This window comes from Cavia porcellus, unplaced genomic scaffold (assembly GCF_034190915.1).
Source record: "Cavia porcellus strain 051 isolate PalLab524CR breed Dunkin Hartley unplaced genomic scaffold, mCavPor4.1 scaffold_28, whole genome shotgun sequence".
Classification (NCBI taxonomy): Eukaryota; Metazoa; Chordata; class Mammalia; order Rodentia; family Caviidae; genus Cavia; species Cavia porcellus.
The window spans coordinates 44,865,646-44,887,456 of NW_026947511.1; the positions used below are offsets into that span (position 1 = coordinate 44,865,646).

At 53.2% G+C, this 21,811-nt stretch overlaps 1 protein-coding gene across 1 annotated transcript in view; it reads right to left on the reverse strand.

Annotated features, from left to right (window-relative positions):
- The window catches only part of Kcnk5 (potassium two pore domain channel subfamily K member 5), a 36,209-nt gene that overhangs the window by 13,265 nt on the left and 1,133 nt on the right, over window positions 1-21,811 (reverse strand). The gene's annotated exons all lie outside the window — the stretch shown is intronic.

The window sequence follows — 21,811 nt, forward strand, 5'->3', positions numbered from 1 at the left end:
CGGGATTCTCCACGAAGCCCTCATCTCTCCATCTACTTCTCCTGGAACTTCTGGGTCTCGACAGCACCCTCTCTGTCCCACCCCATGCCTCCACAGCACATGCAAGAAAATACAATTTCCATTCTCAGGACTCAGCTTCCCAGCCAGCCGCCCCAGCTCCATCGGGGTGCCCAGCAAGTCAGGCTCAGGCCCTCTCCAGTGGGCCTGAATACTGCTCAGGCTGGAGACGAGGCCCCTGCAGTCTCTGCCAGGGTTCAGTCTTCAAGCAATGAGCCAGGTACACAGCCTGCCATCCCTCAGCCCAAGGAGGAAAGAGTAGCCAGCGCACAGCCGATTGGGTCACAACAGGTGACCCCTTGCACTCCTGGGGTGGCCTTGTGTTATGGGTCCCAACTACACACAGAACCCCAAACCCAGTTCAGGGAACCCCATGAGACATGTGACTCAGCACCCCCACACTCAAAGCACACGCCATAGTGCAAAACCCTAAACCTGCAGGAGATGCAAAGTCCCCAAAGTAGATGCCCAAAAAACATGGAGAGCAGTGTGCCCTGCACGTTACATGAACACAGGCACAGGGATGCCCGCACAGTCAATCTGATAACCGAGACGGCGACTGGGTGACTAACAGGCAGGCGGTGGACACAGTAGGGCTACGTCGCATAACGAGACGATTCAGGTTCCAGCGGATGCAGCGGAAAGCGCAAAATCTCACTACTGCTGCTTCTCGGAAAAGCATGCCATTTAAAACCCAGGGATGCTTCTGAATTTTTCATTTAGTATTTTTGGACCCCCACTGACTACAGGTCACTGAAACTGGAAGTGCAGAAAAGAGGACTAGGGCCCTGCCGCTTCTAAATCTGGACTGCATGTTCTTTTTCTGTGTGCATGGTGGGTGTGGGTGCAGATTTCAGAGACAAGCTCTCACTATGTTATTCAGGCTGGGCTTCAACTCACTGTGTAGCCCAGGTTGCTTTCTAACTTGGCAGCAATCCTCCTGCCTCAGCTTCCTGTGTGCTAGGATGACAGGCATGCGCCACCATGCCTAGCACTGCACGTTGGTATCATCTGGGGAGCCTGGGAAATACTGCTGCTGCATTGTACCCCAGGAAATTTCATTACGGGAGATGAATGTTTAAAAGTGCCCCTCCTGACTCTCATAATTATACTCGGTCCATTTTCAAAGCCACCACCCGTATTCCTAACGGATCAAGGCCAGCCCCAGAGTGAGTGCACAGTCACGCGCACAGCCACCTGCATGCTGGTTCCCCCTGCCACCCTCCCGGGCCATCTCAGCAGCCTCTGCAGGGCCCAGAGACAGGAGAGGTCTCACGCTCACCGGGCCAACGCCAGGCCAGATGGGAGGAGGTTTTCAGTAGAAACCTCTGGGTTTCCGACTTTCACAGGCCTTGGGAGGCCTGTCCTCACTCGGGGACAAAGAAAACAAGGCGGGTGACCCTGTGTGCATTGTTCTCAGGCCCTGCAGCCCGGAGCCCTCCGGTGAGAGCTGAGCCCAGGGCAGAGCTGTGAGGCCTGTTTGACCTGGGAGGACACCAGGCAGTGAACTGGTGGGAAATCCCCAAGGTGGACACAGTGGGCCTCAGGGGCCCAGTTGGGTCCCACAGCCCTGCTGCCTACTGGGAACTGGCCTGGGGGAACAGGAAAGAGCCCGAATTCTCAGGGCTGAAGGATGTGGGAGAGATGACGTCCAGGGACTCTTACAGACAAGAGTGCCATCCTTCACTCAGCAGCAGCTCCCTGCTCCCCAACTCACAACCACTGTCCTACCCCGAGGAGTCTGTGGGCTTACTCCCTCACCCCCAGGACCAGATGCCTGGGGAGTGTGGCATCCCTCTGCCCTGACTGATGTCCGAGGCATCTGGAGTGCTGAGTGGACAGTGTGAGGGAAGGCAGGGCAGGGCAGCCCCTTCGGGGTGCAGCTCATGAAGGAGTGACAGGTCTGCCTTCCAGGATGGGTCCAAGGACAGTCTCCTGGGCTGGACTCGGGCCCTAGGTTGTCCTTTCTGGGCAGCAGCACTCTCCTGGCCTGCCCACTCACCCTTCCGTGTCATTGTGGGTGACAGCGGCGTGAATCGGCATCACCCTCCTCCCCCCGACTCCAGGGCACCAAGCACCTGTGACAGCTGTAAGTCCTCTGCCACCATCTCACCAGAGAGACAGCCCACGGCAAAGGGAAACCAGGCATGGCGGACACCCCATTCCCATTTTGGAGAGGGCTAGTGACAGGGCTGGTGCCACAACAAGATGGGGATAAAGCACAGAAGAACCTATACCAGAGGTTCCCCCATCTCTGGGGGGGGGTACTTTCACTCACTTGACTACCCACCCTGACCCAGGACTTGGCTGAGAAACGTCGGCCAAAGCACAGCAGGGACACAGGGGACACGGAGACACAGGGGACTGACCTGGAGTGCTAAGGGCCAGAACTGTGTTGTTCTAGGGTAAGCACACATTTCCGCTCCCTACCTCAGGCCTTGCAGAATGACTCTGACCTTGGAGAGGGGCGGAAGAAGCGACCCAATAAAGTCACCAGCTACGCAAGGATTTAGCAAACAGCGCAAAGGCGCTCACAGGAACTGCTGACTCACCGCCTCCATCTGAGGGAGATCTGGGGCAGCCCCGCCACCCCACCACCCTACCACATGCCTGCTTGGGAACGTCCCCCCAAGCCTAGGTCTGCAGGAGACCTCAAGCCATGGGGAGACTGGCTTCACACCCACGCCTCCAGTCCGAGCAGCACGGGGCAGAGTGGAAAGAGCCCAGTTTTGGAGCAGATACAGCAAGCAGGTGCCTCACCCCAACCTGGTTTCTGTCTCACCTAGCATAGCCCACAGCTGCCCATCACTCCACCAAGCCCTAGGCTTCCCATCAAGCCCTGGGCAGTGGCATGGTGACCTGGCCTGCTAGCATCTCTTAGATGAGTGCTCAGAAGAGGGCTCTCATTGACTTCCCCCTAAGCCCACAGCAGAAACTAGCACCAGAAAAGGTGCTCCATATTTGCCAGTGAATGGTGGGGTTGCCATGATGTTGATGGATGTCAGGTTTTACATGGGTTCTGGCTGTGGGGGAAGGCAGGAGGGAAACCCCGACAGGCACAGGTGGTGTGGAGAGAGGCCAGTTTCCGAGCCCTGGTGCCTGTCCCCCACCCCACAGGTCTTAGCCTGGTGAGTCAGCTCCCTTGTGGACTTTGAAACTAGATTCCAGAGGAAGGAGACAGGTGGGAGGGGACAGATGGGCCAGCCAAGTCCAGGATGTCCCAGGGGACTGAAAGCCCAGTGTCCGAAGGTCCCAGACCCGGCATCGGTGCTTGTCCTGTCCTGCGGGGAACAGGTGCGTGCCCTGGGCCACCTTGCAGGGGGCTCTCAGGACAAGGTTTCCCCAGTCTCTTTCTTTCTCTTCTTCCCCTGCCTGTGGCTGGCAGCCTGGGGTAATAAGTAACTACCAATCCCCAAGCCTGGAGTTCTGATGATAAGGGCTTATAAAGCCTATCCATTTATTATAAGTTGCTTAAGAAGACCAAATGGTTAAACTATAAACCTTTTCACTAATTAAAAAAGGGGGAAAAAAGCCCAGTGGGGTTGTAGGCAGTGGTACAAACCCTACTCTAGGAGAGATCCAAAAGGCTGTGTTCCTAGGAAAGACCAAACACCCCTTCCCTCTACCCACCTGGCCCCCAGGAGCTGCCGCTAGGGCTGCCCCCATCTACTTGAGTTCCAAGCATGACTGTGCCCTCATCCTTCTCAGCAGAGCCCCTGGCAGAAACTTCCCGAAAGCCAGCCACCTGTCACGCAATCCTTCCTTATTGTCTGACTCTAACCTAAATCCCCAGGGCTGCGGTCCAAGTCCATTTCCTCTGGCTCAGTCTCCAGCTGGAGGCAGACAACAGCTGGCCTTCATCCTCCTTGGAATAAATTGTACAAGAAACTACCAGCCACTCCAGCACAGGCATCTTGGGCATGGTGGTACCCTCGGCGCGGTGGGGGTGCTTTCTGCTTCAATGGCCCTCGAATCCGTCTCAACCCACTGGAGTTCTAAGCCACAACCGGAGACAAGCCTCATCAGTGGGCAAGATGCAAGAGGGGGAGTCCTGCCTTCAAGCGCGTACCCCTCCATCTCAGCTCGCAGACCCCATCAGTTACATCCGGAGAGATCACAAGCGTATGGCACAAAAGACTATCCCCAAGTAGTATGAGGAAAGGGGGTGCTGATATACGGCAGGCGCCACCATCTCCCCACAGGTGTGTCCACGGGCGGAGGGCCCAATCAGGCAGAGCTGTCTCTGCATCTGTATCCTCCACGCTCGGTCCTCCACCCACCTCCTGTCCAGGCCAATGGGGTGTGGGATGTGACCAGATTAAGAAGCACAGAGCTGTTTTTGTGCTGCAGGGATGGAAAAGTACAGCCAGGCCTCACTAGGACAGAAAGGCTGGACTGAGGTGAGGGGTGTGGTAGGAGTTGAGAAAACTCTATCCCATAACCTGGGGCCCAAGACCTGGGCCAAGCCGGGCAACAGGAAATGGAAAGTCTCCTGCAGCTCTGTAGAAGATGGCTAGGCGGGCGGGTCTCCACCGAGCTGGCTACTCCCTGTTCCACGAGTCCCGGCCTGCCGCCTCATCTGTGAAATGGGAACACTGTCATCCCTGCCAACTCTCAGGGTTACGGCCAAAGACTCAAAGAGCATGAAGCACAAGCAAGTCAGAGGCGTTCCCCATTTCTTAGCTTCTAGTTCACAAACTTGGGGGAATTTGCAGGCAGGAGGTTGGGGGTGGGGGATGCTAAAAGAAGGGAAAGTGATGCCATTAGGTCCCCAGGTCACCCAAGGATCAGGCCGGGGAGCGGCACCTGCATCTGGTGAGGCTGCACCCCATACCCCTGTGGACTCCCTCCCAGGAGCAGGAGCGGAGATAGAGGTAGCCCCCTCCCTCTCCGGCTTGCAGGGTCACTGAGGGACTGAGGGCTAAAAAGCTGACCTAGCAATGACTTCCGGGACACAGCCTGCCCCCCCCCCATGTGTAAGATGAGGCTCCTGGCCACGGATTCCCAGGGACAGAGTGGGGGCAGCGGGCAGGGTGGGTCTCTTCACCTTCCTTCTCCGGCGGCCTCTGGGCCACTCCCCTCTTTGCAGGGATGAGAGCATGGCTGTGTCCACCTGATATAAGTCCCACACGTGGCCAGGCATAGCCCACCCTGCACCCCACAGCCACACACAGGGCAACACGCTCAACCTATTTAACCTGAGGAGGGCAGGACCAGAGCCTCGGAGGGACACCATTTGCTCCATGCAGCTCAGGGCAGGGTCAGCTAATGCATTAAGTACTGGCTGAGCACCAGCCACACACCCAGCACTGGGCAAAACAAGGAAGGCCAAGACAGCAGCCCTGCTCCACAAACTGCCGCTCAGTTTCCAGCCTGGGGTCTGCGAACTTCCTCGGCCCAGCACCCACCACAGAATCCGGACGGGAGACTCTGCCAGTTTAACCACACTCCTCTTCTGTTCTTCCTGGATTTACAAGGGGGAGACATATTTTGGGCCAGGATCAGAATAGGCCAGTAGGAGGACTTCATAAGCAGTAAGACAGAATTCCCTAAAAATGGATCGGAGGGCCGGGAGTGTAGTTCAGTGGTACCTGCTTGGTAAGCATGAAGTCATGAGTTCAATCTCCAATACGGAAAAAAAAAAAAAGAAAAAAGAAAAAAATAAGATTGGAGGGAGGGAGCTTTTTGAGACAGGGTTTTTGCTATGTACCCCGGCTGCCCCTCTAGTCTGCTGAGACTGGCTGGACAAAGACGGGCGGGGGGGGGGGCATCTCATCACGCTGCCTCCTTCTGTGGTCAAAGGCGGCCAGCTGTCCCCTTCTCCCACTAGAGCAGGTAGGAAGGATGGGGAGGCACATGGAGAAGCCAGGTGTGAGCACCATGGGCCTCAGCACAGCCAGCACTGCAGTGCTGCCGCACGCTATGGTTTGGGTACGGTTTGCGCCCAAGGGCTCGGGTGCTGAAATGGAAGCTGCTAGGTGAGGGATTAAGATGTAGAAACTTAATCTGAGGTGGGGCTTTTGGGAAATGAGGAGGATTAGATAAAAGTCATCAGGGTGGAGCCTTTATGATTAAATCCTGCTGGCTTTCTAAGGAGACCAGAGGCACACACACCTGCACATAAGGCCCTGTCCTACCTTGGGGACACAGCCCACACCAGATGCGGCCCTTCGACCCTGGATCAGGACTGTGGGCCAGACCTTTTCTTGATGAGCTTTCCAGGCTGTGCTGCCGTGTCGTTGCTAGCAGGAGAAAGAGACTGAGACTCATCTCGGAGAGAGAGGTTCACCCATGCAGGCTCACATGACTGTGGACACTAACTAGCAAAGAATGCAATTTTAATTTTACTCATTGTCATTTGTAAATAGGCACAATCACTAAATTGCTGATTATGTTTAAAAAATGAATTCCCCAGCAGCGCACAGGTAGTGATGATTATCGTACCCAGCAGCACACCCTGCAGATCTCAGGCTGACCAGAGCCATGGGCCGCTGTGCACAGCATGTTCATTACTCTGAATGACACACAGTCCTGGGCTGGCCACACACTCAGGGCCAATCCCCCTGCCTTAGTTTCCCTAGTGCTGGGATTCCAAATGTGGGTCACCAATTTCCAATCCTGCCTGCGTAAGATTTCTGTTCATCTCAAAGACAACAGCGTTCTCAGGGCCCTTGGGGACCTCTCAGAGCTGGAAGCAAATCAGAGCACAGATAAGTGCCTCTAGAAGACCCTTTCTCATTGGGGAGCCTGCTTGGATGCTCTAAGGAGCACCCACTTTTCCAGGTGAGTGGCAGGCACAGCATATGCAATCTCAAGTCTTGGTCTACAGACCATAGCCGCCACCACCCTGGTTCTCCAGTACCTGGAACCCTTGGGTTTCTGTGTCCAAACATGCTGCCCGGCAGACCTTGAGACTATAGGTCACACTCTGCCATTGGGTGACCACGAACATAACTCTGGTTTGCAGGGTACATTCTGTTAAAGCCATGTTCACTTGAGTATTCTGTACCACCCACATTAAAAATAACCAGAGCAGAAGTGGCTAACGGTTACACATATACACTTTACCCCTTAAAGAAACGGAGGTGTTTTTTTTTCTATAAAAGCAATGCAACCACATTACAGAAAAAGCCATCAATAATCCTGTCTCCCCAACTCAGCCCTGTCTGGCTTCTGTTTTCAAATTGAGTTTCTATGACTCAATGCTAACAGAGAGAGCCCTACACTCTAACTTGCACCCTTCCCTCAGTCTTGTTTGTAGAATTTCGAGTCTGGCTCCTAACTCTGAATCACTCTGAGAATCACTGAATGGAAACCACCCTCTTTCTCTCTCTGGACCCCCCAAGCACAAAGGCTCCCAAACTGTCTTATCCAAGATTCTTCCCAGATCACAGGCCAGAGCCTAAGGAGGTGATCAATGGACACCAGAAACTATGGAAGCTGAGGCATGGGGAAGGTGAGCAGGAGGCTGTGCAGAGACAGAAACTGGCTTCAGAGAGCTCAGCATCTGGAGAAACATGTACACGGTACATGGAGAGGGCGCCCTAACCACAGTTCAGCCCGGAGCCTTGAGACAGAGACAGACAGAGTGCAAACTGACTCCTGCGGGTCCCTGGGGGGCTGGTGAACACTGGGCCCTTCCAGAACAGGACTTTGACACTGCTCTGCCTTATTCCAGGGGCCTGCAGAGTGGCTCCTAGGGAGGTGCTGATGCACTTTCGCGGGCAGCCGCTGACCTGTCCAAGGAGAACACAGTGTCCCTAGCCAGGAGAGCACTGGGCACAGATGAGAGGTGGGAAGACTGGTCCAGTGGGGAAGCTTACAAGATGGGACATGTGCGGCCAGGCAGGGAAGACTGGAGGCCTCTCTTATACTGGAGGTGGCCTGCTGCAGGGCCTGGCAGCAGCCTACTAGGTTTGGGGGCTGCTGGGAGAGAAGCCAAAGGCAAGAGACACAGCTTCAAGGTTCAGGACATTCATTAATAATTACCCTCTGGGTGGTGCTAGGTTTGGGATCCAATGGGCCCAGGAGGAGGATGGATAAGGCGAACCCCAGAGCACTGGGCTATAGCAAGGGCGGGGAACCACCGGATCAAGGGGCTCAAAGGAAGGCAACCCCTTCACCAGGGTCGGGGGCTCTCCAGAGGGCACCGGTCTGAGCAACCTTGGAGTGCATAGGCACGGTGACACTATCTGATGTTCAGGTCCACCAGCTGCAAAGGCAGAGAGACGGCACCTAGTGTCTTTTTTAACCTTCATTGGGCCTTGGGCACATGCAGCTCACATTCAGTACTTCCTTGGCCTTAGAGAGCAAGCTCTTGGCTCAGAGGTACTGTGACCTGGTCTACTCACACAGCAAATCCGCCGAGCTGGCCCAGGACCCAGCTGTCGCCTAGGCTCCTGGACAAGAAGGGCTTCACTCACGGGGCTACTCATTCCAGGGATCAGGAGGGCTGGGGTGGAGTCCGGGAGGAGTAGAGGGGGGCCGTGTCTAAACAATGATAACCAGGCCACCCTCTCTCTTCCTGTCACCTGGGGGATGCTGACCACACACTCCTGCATCGGCCTGCCCCATTCTGCCCACTCAGCACTTACGCACCCACCAGCTGCTCGGGAGGGGGCTGGGATGCTGAGAAGCCAAGGGCTTTCTTCCAAAACCAGCACTGTCAGGATGCATTCCACGACCTAGGGGGTGAGTTTTATTTGAACAGGACACTGGGACAGTATGTGAACAGGTGTCCACCTCCCTCCTGCAGAGGATGGGTCCAAGAGGAGCAAGGGCTTTTGCACTCAACACACAGAACACCTTTGCCAAAGTAAACACCCATGAAGAGGTCCCCTACAGAGTCCCTGGCATGTTACAAAGGGACCTACCTGTCCCTCACCCTGCAGGCAGTATCTAGACAGGTCCAGCAACAAAGGAAGTTAAAACTCTATACAGTATCTCCTCCCGAGCACAGAGCAAGCAACAAAGTCCCATCAGAGAGGTGAACCCTGGGAAAGCCACCTGGGGATGTGTGAAACTGAGGGTTTTGGTGGCAGGAGCTGGCAGGTCAACACGGAGACTCAAACCTCCCCATCCAGCTCCTTGATTTTTTTTCCTTGGGGACTCTCAGGCTCCAGGTCCCTTGACTCACAAATCAAGGAATAAGAGGCAAAAAACGCATTCCTGAATGGAGGTTAGGACCCCACGGAGGTTGCAGGAATGACAGTGGGACAAAGGAACTAGAGGACATGCACAAATGACAGTCTGCACATATGAAACCCTGGTTTTCCTGGCTTAAAACTTTTCATGCTCAGAATGTCACACAAACCTAGAGACGGTCGGCATGGCCCGGAAACAGCGGTATTAGGGTGTCAACCTGTCCATACCATGAGCACCTCCTCCTGCATGCCAGGCAGCAGTGCCTGGGTAGAAAACCCGGTCTCAACAGCAGAGGCTCCTGGCTGAGCAGGCTGAAGATCATGTAGCGCAGGGGTGGTGTAATGACAGAGGCTCTGCACAGCTCTGGCTCTGCAAGGCAGGAGGCCTGGGCTCAAGCTGGTACCTGCAAGGGTCCTCATCACTTAGCACTGTGTGGTTGGCATGCGCCCCGACCCCCGCCGCCTCCGAAGTCCTGTTATCAGTGGATATAAACCCCAAGTTCTTATTAAAGTTGACACTTGCCACTAGCACGCAAGGTCACAGCATGCCTGCCCCTCCTGCTGCTGCCATAGTTGGAGCTCTGAAAGAAGCCCGCAGCTCGCAGACCGCAGAATCCCAACCACCCAACCACCAGGGGCTACTCGGAGGCTTTGGCTCTTGTCTGAGGGAGGGGAGCCTGGAATGTTTTCCAATCCTGAGGTCACGATGTGACCATCAGGATCCCTGACAGCTGGGTAGGTGACCAGGAGGCTCATTACCAGGTGTGGCAGTCACCCTGAACTGACTGACCTCCTCTTTGGGGCCATTGTTCCTTCACTGCCCCACCAAGCTCTAATTGCTCCTTTATTACTCCGGGGTGTGCAGCCACCTTGGACAAATTGCTTAACGTCTCTCAAACTTTGGGCCTTGGCTCCAGGAGCCCAGTCAAACAACCACTAAGCTCCTGACACCCTCTCATTTTATGATTTGTTGCCAGGGGAGAAGCCCTGAGCATAAGCCTCCTCCCACTGCAGTAACCCCTCAAGGTGAGCTGGAAAGAGAAACCCAAAGCTCCTGAAGTGCAGACTCCCTGAGGAGCAGAGGCCTTGATCAGATCCCTTCTTTTCTGCCCAAGATTCTGGCTGGCTCAGAAATACACCGTCTGGGGCCAGGGACATAGCTCAGTGGCATAAGCACCTGCCTGGCAAGCGCAAGGTCCTGAGTTCAATTTCTGGTACCAAAAAAATAAAATCTTCCCTTTGGAGCCTGTGGGAGCCTACAGCTTAGAATTTCGGCCTTTGCCTCTTCTCCCCAGAAGCCACCAATGGGTGGGGGGAGCTGGCTTTCAAGATCAGCATGCGGTACAGGTTAGGGTGAGGCAGGTCAAATGGTGCAGTGAAGCAGAAGTGCTCTGAGCCCCAAAATATTTTATCTATTTTGCTGGACAGTGCTAGGAATTAAACTTGGGGCCTCATGCATGTTAAGAAGAGGTCTCTAACTGGAAGGCAATTTTCAAAAAAGATTTTAGCAATGGGGTGGGAAAGAAAGAGCTGAGGGAGAAAAGGCCCATAGCCTGGCGCTGCAAATAGAGTTAACCTGAACTTGGCTCCAGAGACACTTCTGTCCCCAGCTTAACGGCTCCTCACTGGGCCCCAGTCTCCCACCAAACACACTGGCTAGCACCCATTTGGCTGCTCCAGCCCTGCAGAGCCAAGCCTATTACGGTCACAGGGTGAAGCTCTCAAATTAATGGGCCTGCAGAGACCCTGGGTAAGGGCGAGGTTGAGGGCGTGTGGGGCAGAAAGCTGTTTGTCTTCAAGCGTCTGAGAGGGCTGGGCAGTGCAGCCCAGGTGCTGCAGGCAACACCCTGAAAACACTTGTGCTCCCTCCCTGCAGGGTGGGCCAGGTGAGGAAGAGTCTAAGGCAGGCTCTGCAGGCGCCAAAGGTGCCCGGGCTGCCCGCCTCCTCTACAAACAGCAAGGGCCTCCCCTGACTCCTCAGAAGGGTCTGGAGAGCAGAGTGTTACTCCCCCACCCACCCCAGCTGTGTGCAGCACAAGGTGTGAGGACAGTCCCCAAAAAGCTGGAGGAACCAGGGCTCCCTCTCCTTGCAGAGATCTTCAAGGATCTACAGGCTGGGCAGAGTGTGACATGTCCAGCAAACACTGCATGCTTAGCAAACCACAGGTCTCCCCTCCAGCATCTCGCCTCAGCTGAGGATAGAGACCTGTCAAAGGAGCCGCCTGCCTCTGCCACCAGCATCCCAGGTATTTGGGGCGAACATATGAAACATGGGGCGGGCTGGCCAACAGAGCGGACAGGGCTGCTGTAGATACACAGACCACGTCAAGGAAAGGTGTTTACTCTGTGCATTCCCGCAGCCAAGGGAAAAACAGCATCGCGCTGGAGGCCGCACTGCTGTGCTTCCACCAACTTTTCCCCGTCTTCACTCCCCCACAGGTGGGGTGATGAGCCCCGCTTTCAGAGAACAGAATGTGCTTGGGGTCTCGGGTCTGATAGACAGGGATGTGGCATCCGTGGGACACGGAAGTCCCAGAAGGCTTGGAAGCCTGACCTTGCCAGGCACAGAAGGACATTTTAAATGGCATAAGCTCTCACTCACATGGACGCTAAAAAAATGCCAGAAAAAAGAGCGAGTGGACTAGAGATCACTAAGGCCAGGAAGTGTAGGCTAGGGCAGCCAGGAGGAGGGACGAACTCTACAGCATAGCAGTGGGACCAAAGATTAGGATTTATTACACGTTATGAAGCACTAGAAGAGAGATGGGAGTCTCCAAACTTAAATGATAAGCAGATGGAAATGCTGGTTACCTGGCCTTGATCACCGCGCATTACGCACAGCCAGTACCCCATAAAAATGTGCAGTTATTATGTGTCAATTTAGAAGAACTGAAGTCTCTCCTTATCCAGCCCCACCTAATGGGGCTCGAAGCGGGTGGGGAATGTGGGACTAAGGTGAATCACAGCAGCCTCCTCCTCTTCGGACAATTCAGACTCCATAAAACCAAGGGCCAAAGTGTGGGCCTGGCTTCACACTGTTGCCCTTGCCCTTGACCTCTGCTGACTGGACTTCAAAACTACTTGTCTTTGAGACCCCTCGCACCCCACTCACTGCAGGGCACTGAGCACAACACAACAAGCCACAGAGCAAGACTAAAATCCTAGGGACAGGGCAGCGCAGCCCCTGTTCCCGTCACATTCTTACCAACTGGGCCTAATTGAGCAGTCACTGCCAGCCCTTAGTGAAGGATGAGTAACATCTGGCCAGGCACACAGCACAAACCAGGACGCAGGTAGAGCTGCGGCCCAGGTTAGAACAAGCTTCTCAACACCATGTCTCAGATAATAAAGCCTCCTTATCTCCAGCCCCAGCTCGAGTGCACACAGACAAAGCCAGGGCTCTTGGTGCATCTCCTCCTCTAGATGAAGACCCAGGACAAAGCAAGTGTCTCCTTGAAAGCAGGACCTGGCTAAGTTAAGCAGCTGCAGCCAGATAGAGGGGACTGGGGGCAACAAGGCCCAGAAGTGCTCAACCCTACCCTCAGCAGAAAATCTAAATATTCAGCTGGAGGAAAAGAAAAAGAATGCACATTTCAAAGACAATCAGAGTCCTGGTTCCCCGGGGTGCTCTCAGGTCCTGGGTGGCCACCACTCTTGAGGCCATCTGGTTCCAGGAATCCTCCGAGAGAAAAAACATAACCAAAGACTGGGTCTGGAAGGGCGGAGGAAGTCAACCAGCTGCATTTTCAGGTGTTGAACCATGACTCTTTTTCGGGGGGAGGGCAGTTTGTACTAGGTTAATTAGCAAAAAAAAAACCTAAAACATCGTGGATGGCTCCTCCAGGAGTTTGGTAGGTTTTATCAGCCTCCCTCTGGTTCAGAGATCAGGAGCTTGGTGCTTCAAGAGGCCTTCAGGAAGGCCTCGGTCAGGGGCTAGGTACCCAAAGAAATGGGATACAGGACCAGAGATGACTCAGCAAGTTACCTGTCCCATGCAGCAGACACTCCGTCTAACATGTCGCACTGATTCTAGGGGCAGGAGGGAGAGTGTACTATTGTCCCATTTCATGGATGGGATGACTCGCTCCGGGTCACACTGGTCAGCACCCTGGAGGCTCAGTCCCCTGTACCCAAGCCCCTGAGGGTGTTGCAGATGCCTGGCTTCTCTCCCTCTGTCCCTTGTTTTTTTCCCTTGCTCACAGCCTAAGGCAGAGCAGACTGGTTCTGAGCATGGGTTCTGGGTTCCAATTTCTGTTCGCTCAGCTTCTGTGTGAGCTATTCTGCTGCTTCTGCTGTGAGGTCACAGGAACTTACTGCAGCATGTGGCTGGGCTGAGGGTCAGTGAGATGACAAACATCGACAGAGCCTGTGACCTGTGGCCCAGTGCTTGGTAAGTCAGCTGGTGCCATGTCAACCCTGCTGGTACCTCTCACTCCACTCCGACAGGACCGAAGCCCGATTCAGCAGGAGAGGCAGAATCTCAGTCCTATCCTGAGCTGTGCAAGGAATGCAGTTCACTGGGGTTCATGGACAGGAAGAATAGCGGTGACTCCCAGCCCACAGATCTGAGCCTGGCTCAAGGAGACATCAGTAACAGGCTGGCACCCCTAGCACGTGCACAGCACTGCCAGCCACACCTCACTTCGCACCTGACATCTGTAAGCCCAGAAATAAAAAAGTCCATCTCTGCCGGTCCATACCTGGAAATCCCCCAGGTACCCTTCCTGAGGTAAGTCCCCAAATAATTTCTGACCTCTGCTTCCAGATGCAGGGCTCCTAGAGGGCAGGGCTGGGGGTTCACTGGCAGCCAGAACCCCCAGAGGCTTCAGGAAACAGGAACTGAGCCCCCCCTCGGAGGCCCTCTGACCCTGGTGCCGCTGTCCCGCTTTACCATCTGCAGCCTATCACTCAGCACTTGGGACTGTATTTCCCCTCCTGTCACCACGGAGGCCCAATTTCCTCTCCCTTCCCGGGGATACCGACCCTCTGGCTTCTGCTTCTGAGGTTTCTGAGACTTCGCTTGCAGACATAAACCATTGACAGACAGCAGGCAGGCGGCTCTGTGCTGCCCCGGCCCCAGGACTCCTCACATACAGCCTAGAGGCCTCAGGAGCGGTGGGTGCAGAACCGGGCACAGCACCCCCAGCTCTCCAACAGGGGTGGCTAAGGGGCAAGGTGGGGTGGCCAAAGAGGAGGTCTGTCTTTGGCTGGGGAGAGAGGTGCTCTTGAGGAAGGCTGGGGTGAGGGGCTGAGCTGTCAGCCTCTGGGACTTTCTGGAAACACCCACACACACTCTAGTCAAAAGGAGAAAGCTAACAGACAACTAAGCTAGGTAGAAACCTTGTAGGCAGTCAGACAAGGCTGAGTCCTCCAAAGGCAGATGCAGAAGGCAGCTGTGGTTGGCAGGATATTCACTGAAGGCCAAGTGTCCAGGAGAAAGCACTACTATCCTCCCCGAGGGATGAACACAGTGACTGATGTTCTGAGCTGGCGTTGCCACTTTGCTGTGGAGAACCAAACCTCCTTAACCGCCCCCTCCATGGAAACCCTTCTCTGCCTTGGCGCACGTTTCCCACTCTGATCCCCATTTAATCAATAGGACCCAAGTGGCTATACTTGCTATAACCTTATTGGTTCACCACGGTCCATCTTGTCCCGCCTCATACCCACCTCGCAATTTCTTATTGGACCAATATTATCTAAGCGACTTTGATTGGCTATTGTTCTGTCCCACCTTAAACCTGCCTGCCATCGAGGGGGGTGGTGGGCGACTCACTTTCCAGGGCCCCTTCTGTCCCTCTTAAGACACCTTTCGTTCTCTCAAATTCTTCCTTCTCTGTAACTGTAACCTCCGTTGTTCCTAGAATTCATTCCTCAGTTAGGTTGGGAGTTTCTTTCCCCTATATCAAAAGTGGGACAGAGGCGTCCTTATCAGAACACTTTGGGGTGAGGGAGCCGCCCACACAGCAGCCTACACAGCAATACCTGGGAGGAAATCTTCCACTTCTTTTAAATTGCAAATGACTGTGCAGGAAGAGGGACATTTCTGAAAGGTCACCCATTCCCCTACTTGTGAATCACAAAGGGGTGATGGGACCTCGGTTTCATTACCTAGATTGAGCTGGGCTTCGGCATCTGACCTGGCTTTTCCTGCTTTAGTTCAGCAGGACAACCATGTATCCCAGAGGCCATGGGCTAAAGTTACTGCCTCTCTTCCAGTCATTTTAAGTGTAAAATTCAGTTGAACCAGGCGTACCCATAGTGGCACATACCAGCACTCAGGAGGCTGAAGCAGGAGGACAGCCTCGATTCTCAGGCCAGCCTGGGATACACAGTGAGTTCAAGACCAGCCTGGACTATACAGTGAGACCTCCATCTCAAAAATAAGTAAATAAACACACAGATAAATCTCAGGTGATAGAGCCCCAGAAGTGAGCTCACTGCATCACTGGGCAGCTCTGTTTTTAATTGTTTGAAGACTCCCCAGCCTGTTTTCCACACCGGTTGAACCATGTTATATACACCAAGAGAGAAAGACCCTGTGACTCTACAGATAAGAAATGTGAAGTGGTCAAATTCATAGAAACAGAAAGTAGAGTGGCAACTGGGGGACTTATTTCAAGGATATAGTCTTGGTTTGCAAAATGATTAAGTTCTGAAGATCTGGCTCACAAGTTAACAATACTGGCCTGTAATCCCATTCCTTAGGAGGCTGAGGCAGGAGGATCATCGAGTTGCAGGCCAACCTGGAACAAAAACCCTGTTAAAACAGGAAATTTTGTGTTTTCCAATGGAAACTATTCAGGGCTGGGGTGCAGCCTAGAGGTGCAGTGTGTGCCTAGCACATGTGAGGCTCTGGGCTCAACCCCAGCACCAAGAAGCCTGAGGAAGTTTGGAAGCCGGTCACAGCTGTGCCCGGACCTCCCCAGCCCCAGAGTTGGAGGCAGAGAATCTAGAAGTGGCAGTCCTAGGTAGGTGAGAGGGCCCTGCTCGAAAAATCCAGAATGCTGCATAATCTGAAAGTCACAAAAGAAAGTCCCATACATGATCACACATGTCGAGTCACAGGCAAAACACTGGAACATTAAAAATGCTGTGTAAAAGTAACTTTAGGTCACACAAATAAGGGAGTATAGACATGAAACACATTTCACATGTACTACTCAGAACCACCCTGAAGATCTCATTCTGCAGATGCAAGTATTCCAAAAATCCTAAAACTATCGAAAGACTTGTGATTTAAAGCATCATGAATGCAACCTGTAGAGAGGCAGGTCTTGGTCTGGTTTTGATTTTTTTTTTTTTTTTTTTTTTTTTTGAGAGGGTCTCACCATGTAGTCCAGGCTGGTTTTGAACTCACTATGTATCCCAGGCCACCCTGAGACTCAAGGATCTTACTGCCTTAACCTCTGCAGAGCTAGAATAGCAGGTGTGTGTTATCATCCTCAGCCTTTGGTTTTTTTCCCAGGAAATAAACTCAGAGACCACTGAGCTACATACTAGGCCCCTTTCAAAGATTATTTTTTGTTGGGCAGGGTGGTGCTCACCTTTAAACCCAGCACTCAGGAGAGTATAAGGCAGGAAAGTCACCACTAATTCAAGGCCAACCTGGGGTACAGTTGAGTTCAAGGCCAGCCTGAACTACATAGTGAGACGGTGTCACTAAATTGCCCCAGGTGACCTTCCAGCCCTCCTGCCTCAGCTTCCTGAGTGGCTGGCATTACAGCCTTGAGCAAACTCTTAATGAGAACGTACTATGTGCCAAGCACTATTGTATTCAAGCAAGCCTTCAGAGGCCACCCTTACAGCCATCAGGCATGCAGTGGCGCACCTGAAGAAAGGTCCCTGCTTCAAGCAGCCATCCTGTACCCATGAGAAGCCATCTGTGGCGAGGACACAGGCCAACTGTGCCTCATTCCAGGGTCCACCTGGAATAAGGGGTCTCAGCGACATCTCCAGAGATGTACCTTTATCTCCTCGGCTCCCTAAGGGAGGCAGGGAAGGAGGCAGATGAGGAAGCCGGCTGTTTCCCGTGCTCTCCCGCAGTCACTGGTCACTGCCTCACTCCTCCCTCTCTTACTTCCCTGTCCCTAGCTCCCCAACACAACCACAGAGAGTTCAGAGCAGAGCGCAATCAGCCAGCCAACAGCCAAGCTCTAGATGAAAGCCTTTGGCCCGAGGTCAGGGCCAGCCAAGCGCAGCATCCGAAACCGGAGGACTGTGTTTCTCTTAAACACCAGACTATAAATAGGGCAAAAGCCCAGGAAAATACTTAAAAGCAACAATCATCACCGCCCCCTCCTGTCCAGTCCCCTCCCCTTTAAGATTCCCCCAGAACCTTTCAACACTTGCAAATTTCTACCCTCAATGACTCTGTTCTCAATTACTGTGCAGTGTGCAATCATCCTAAGGGCTCTAGGAAAACTCTCAGAGATGATTCAATAAAAATTCACTTTCCACGACTGGGGCAGTTAGCTAAGGTGGACCTGCCGATTGGAGGGGGGTTTTGTTTGATTTTATTTGGGCCGCCCCTTAACTTCGAGTGGATTATCGACATCAGAAAGGGACTTTTTTCTTTCATTTGCTCTCAAAAACCCAAACTTGCCTACTTTTCCCCTTCCGCAGTCTGAGACGGTGAGAATCCAAGCTGGAACTAAGGATGTGAGGCCGCTCAGATCCTTGAGAATCAAAAGATCTATTGTGCTCCCTTTACTTACAAAAGCAGTTGTGTGCACTGAGGGGTTTTACTATTTCCACCCAGGCTTGAAACAAAGTGTGTGTGTTGAGGTGGGGTGAGGGGGAAGGGCTCCTGTTAACCCTCAGCTCTCCAAAAAGTTTTATGCGCCCCATTCCAGGCATTCTGGTCAGACGTACACATCACGCACCGCATGCTTCTAGTCTGCCAGTTTGGGAAGGAGAGTTGATGTCAGTAGCAGCATGTCAGAACCTCCAAGCTGAAGCAGTCCTCCTGCTGTTACAGGCAGCTGAGTTAGAGAAAATATTGTAAGACAGTCAGACAGGGCAGGGTGCAGAGAGACTATTATAAGGCAGTCAGACTGGGCCGGGTCCTCGAAGGAGCCAGTGCAACTGTGGGGGAGGCAGATGCCTCCAGATGTGAGCCAGATCTCAAGATAAAAGACAAAACAAATACAGCCACACCCTAGGCATAAACCCCAGGGATGGATATTCTAAACAGATACCACCTTGATACATTGAGGAAGCCAGAAGCCACTAACCCCACTCCCTACAGGCCCTGTTCCCACTTGCTATTTGCTACCGCCTTAATCCATTTTACCTGAGTGATTACACTCATAATCTTATTTGTTGACCATAATTCGATTCCACCCCATGCTTTTCCCCACCTTGGAGCCGCCTAACCAGAGGTTTTGCTCTTTAAAATTCCCTTGAGAAGACGAGGTCCTCAGCAACCCACTAGAGACCCTTCTATAATCTCTCTTGGACAGAGCTTTCTTTCAATAAATATATTCTGCTCTTCATCTCTATTGTTCCTAAAATGCATTCGATTTTAGAGAACATGAACCCACACAGGATACTAGCAGGCTGGGAGTTTCTTTCCCCTATATCACTGCTGCTGCTGCAGGGTGTGTGTATAGTACTAAGAACTTGGAAAGTAGACGGACGAAACATGGACAGTTCCAGAGGACAATGCACTTTGGTGCTCAGGAGGGGGACACATCGGTGAGGGCCAAGGGGTTTCTGGGAATGGGCTATCTTTTACCAGTGGGCACTGATAAATGCTGTGGATAGGCTGGCACAGCCTTGGTAGCAGAGGGCTTGCCCGGCACGCACAAGGCCCGGGGCTCCATCTCAACCTAGCACCACAAAAAATAAAGAAATACAAAGAAAAATGTGCATTGGCACATCCCATGGCACCTGAGCTCTAAAACCTGACTACACTCCATGAGGATGTTAGTTCATCAGACCCTCTTTTTCTCCTCATCTCTGTCGCCTGTGAGGTGGTCTCATGAGAACACTTAACCAGTGTATGTAAAGTGTAGTGCCTGGTCCCGGGTGGGTGAGCTCAGACCCCTCCTGTGCATGATCACGGGAAGCCAGGGGCAGAAGGCCGAGAGGGGCTGCCACCCCTTCCCTTGGCCTCTACTTTCAGGGAGACCCAGGAGCCAGGGCCAGGCAGACTGGGGTGTAGGCTCCTACGGGAGGCCTGTGGGTCCCCTCCTGGCTGGGCCTCTCGTTGTGGCCACTTTAACTTTTCAGTTTCCTTATCTGAAGGCAGTGTCACCGTGAAGAGCAGCTGACCTGCTGCAGGTAGAACACTTGAGAAGCCACCTTCCTTACAAGGCTCAATCAAAGCCAGAGGCAGGAGACAGTATCTTGATTATGGTTCTCATTTCCCGGAGCCTCACTGAGCCCTAGTTTTGCAGATGAGGAAAAGGAGGCAAAGGTAAGTTAACTGGCTTGGTGGGAGGGGGACATGGCCAAGCCACATGGCAAAAGCCAGATGCCTCCCAAGGCAGCCCACGCAGGATGGCCAACACAGCGTGGGGCACAGTAAACACCAGTGTCCCTTGCAGGAGCCTCTGCAGTACAGCAAACAGAGGCAAAAAGCAGCAAGAGGCTGGGAGAGCTGGCCGCTAAACCCTGAGACAGCTATGGCTGGAATCAGGATTCAAGATGGTTTTGAAGACAGAAGGAGGGCAACCCTGAGGCCCCAAGCAGGGGGCCAGAGAAACCCTGCCGGGTAAGCGAAGGAGGAAGGACCTGATGACTGGAGGATTTCTAAAGGGAAGGGATCACCTCCCTTTCTGACCCCCAGCCTCGGGGTTGGAGGGGCTCCTTTAGGATAGATCACAAGGCAGTTCAGAAGTGACACAATGCAGACCTTCAGGTGGAAGATGCCTGAGCAGCTCCGACAAGAAAGGTTTTTCTTTTTTTTGAGTTCTCATTTTTCCTTAAACCAATTTCCTGAGACTGAGCAGCAATGCTCCAAGGCACAGATCAGAAAGCCTGGCGAGGCAGATTCTGCTGATTAAAACTCCTGCTGGCAAAGACTTTCACTGGTTTCCACTTCTTGGGTTTTTTCCTATGCAAGGAGGGGACAGTCCCAGTTACAGATGATCTGGTTTTTTTTTTTTGTCTATTTGTTTATTTTCTAGGCTGGGCCTAAGGACAGAGGTATCCATGTTCAAGAACTAATCTATCTATAATCCATGTCCAGATTAGCTGGACTAAAGCCCAAATCCTTCTAAATTGATCTATCCACTTTTTTTCGTGGGAGTGGAGGACTGTTGATGTATCAAGCAGGACCTGAATCATAAAAGGTGTCTTCTCTGTCCGGAACACCTTAAGGAAGCAGTCTAGCCTCCAAAGCTACCACCACCAGCTGCACACTTGGCTGCCTAACCCCTGGGCCACCCCCTTCTCTTCCCCTTCTGTTTTGAAGTTTATTTTCCCACATCTAGCCTTGAATTCTTTCCTTCCTTCCCCTGCAGTGGCTGAGGAGCAGCAGCAGGGAAACACCCCGAGGGCAGCTCAAGGCCTTAGCATCCTCCCCCTCCCCCCAAAAGGCCCCAGAGCAAACTGGACAAAAAACTCTCCACCTAAACCCGCAGACCTGCCCGTGATCCCGGCACTCGGGAGGCTGAGGAAGGAGGATTGTTGTGAGCTGGAGACCAGCCTAGGCTACAAAGTGAGCTCAAGGCCAGCCTGAACTGCATAACAAGACCCTGTCTCAAACAGAAAAAAAAAAAAAAAAAAAAAAAAAAAAAAAAAAAAAACCACCTCTCCACCGGAAGGATTATTTCCTCAAAGGAAATCATAAAGCAACCGGCTCCCTGCAGCCACACACACAAGACACCCCACCAAGAGAACCAGTACTGTTCCGGAATTCCTGCCAGGAGGAGAGAGGAAAAACAACCAAGCATCTTCTAAAGCTCACTTCCAACCTCCCAGCCCCTCACCCCAGACACAGCCCCAGCGCGTGAGATGCCGCTGAAATGCACACAGCGCCTGCCAGCTTTTCTATGGTCACCAGAGGTCAACTGTCTACAGCCCCTGCTGCCAAGAGACACCTAAATGCACATTTGTGCGCGTGTCCGTCTGGTCCAGGGAACAAAAAAGAAGGTAGTCCTGACAAGACATCTTCACGTTTTCCAAATGCATCCAACCTACAAAAGTACAGGGCTGGAAAGAGGAGCCAAGATAGGTTCTTTCCCATTCCACGCGTGGCGTGAGAGCGCTAGACAGTACTAGAGAGCTGCTGTGGATTAAACGTTTCTCACCAGATCGCCTTGTTGGTGTCTTCCACCCCAGGGGAAACGCAGTACCTTGAACAACCCACCAACCACCCGCCGGCTCTCCTAATGAGTGGAGGCCTTTAATGTCGGCCGGGAAGGGTGCAAGGTTGAGGCTGAGCCCTCAGAGCTGGGATAGAGCAAGAGCTGGTCTCCGAAGCGGCCCAAGGTCCTAGCTCGCATGGTCACCCCAGTTTCCCAAGTGAGCTCAGTGCACGCACTAGGCGCGCGCGCCAGAAGAGGCTCCTAATGCCAACCCTGAAGGAGCCCCCCTTCCGAACACAGTCCTTCCGACCCGAAAAAGGACAACAGGCGTTTGCTCGCTGGTGCCAGCTGCTG